Consider the following 1100-nt stretch of genomic DNA (forward strand, 5'->3'; position numbering starts at 1 on the left):
ACTGAACGTCCTGGATCCTGTGGTGCCTGATGAGGAGACAACTTGAGTACAGAGTTGGAGAAGAGGGTTTTTGGAGGGGAGATGATTTTTGCAGTGCTACAAGTCAATAAAATGTCATCATGTTTCAAAATGTCCTCACTAAGATGGTTATTAATCCCTCATTCTCAGCTGCTACAGCCTTTAAAGAAACCCTTTGACTGGTGGATCTAACAAAGATCAGATGTTGTCTCCTCTAGAACATCAACAGCTTAACGTTGTGGGCAGGACTCCTACCTGAGCAGGGAGACCCCAATGGATTTCTAGTCCTGATAGGGAGAGGGAGCCTCCTGGGTCACGGAGTGGGGAACCTGATAGGGAGTGGGACGATCCGCCCATTGTGGGTGATTGACAGGGCAGGTTTGATCCATGTTTTCATTTTCAAAAGTAATTTTGAATATTTGTGGAAAGTTCGCCCACCTTGAACATGTAGAAGATGTCTTCTGATAGTGAATCGACTGTTGTCACATTTAAGGATCACTGTAGCAGGTAAGATGAAGGCTACAATGACCAGCCGGAGATGCCGGGGATTGAACCCAGGGCCTCACACATGCTCAGCATGCGCTCTACCACTGAGCTACACCCCCTCTGGTAGAGTCACTGTTTAACTGGTGAATGAATTTCCAGTTGATTTTAGGAAACCTAGAAGTTCCTCAGGTGCCATCAATCTTAAGTCTCTCCTTCACTTTGTGTGTGGTTCAAAGTCAGTGGTTTCATCAGAGCTCAACAACAGAACAAGCTGAAGTCTTCTGGAGAACGAGGGCACCGATCCCACCACCTCTCACATGCTAAGCTAGCGCTCTACCATTGAGCTCCCTCCTCTGCTCAGCAACATAACAGATAATGCAGGTTGACCTTCAGGCTGCTGGGAGGTCAACACCTGAAATATTTCCAGGATTCTGTCGTGTTGGTAGAAACAGTTTGAGGGAAGAAAACCCTCAAACATGATGATGTCATTATTGAAGGCTTTACTGCTCCAAACCTTTGCTTGTTCTTCTGGGGTTGTGAGAGGTTCTGAGTGATGAATGGAAACTGAAGGTTTAGGCATCAGTTCAAAGTAGCAG

General features: G+C 46.2%; 1 non-coding gene across 1 annotated transcript; it reads right to left on the reverse strand.

Annotated features, from left to right (window-relative positions):
- Positions 1–551: 551 nt before the first annotated feature.
- trnaa-agc (transfer RNA alanine (anticodon AGC)) lies at positions 552–623 on the reverse strand. The gene has a single exon. It is a non-coding gene; the product is annotated as a tRNA-Ala (tRNA).
- Between the last annotated feature and the right edge of the window lie 477 nt (positions 624–1100).

This window comes from Aulostomus chinensis, chromosome 1 (genome assembly GCF_037954235.1).
Source record: "Aulostomus chinensis isolate RoL2024-O1b breed Wild chromosome 1, RoL_Achi_v1.0, whole genome shotgun sequence".
Classification (NCBI taxonomy): domain Eukaryota; kingdom Metazoa; phylum Chordata; class Actinopteri; order Syngnathiformes; family Aulostomidae; genus Aulostomus; species Aulostomus chinensis.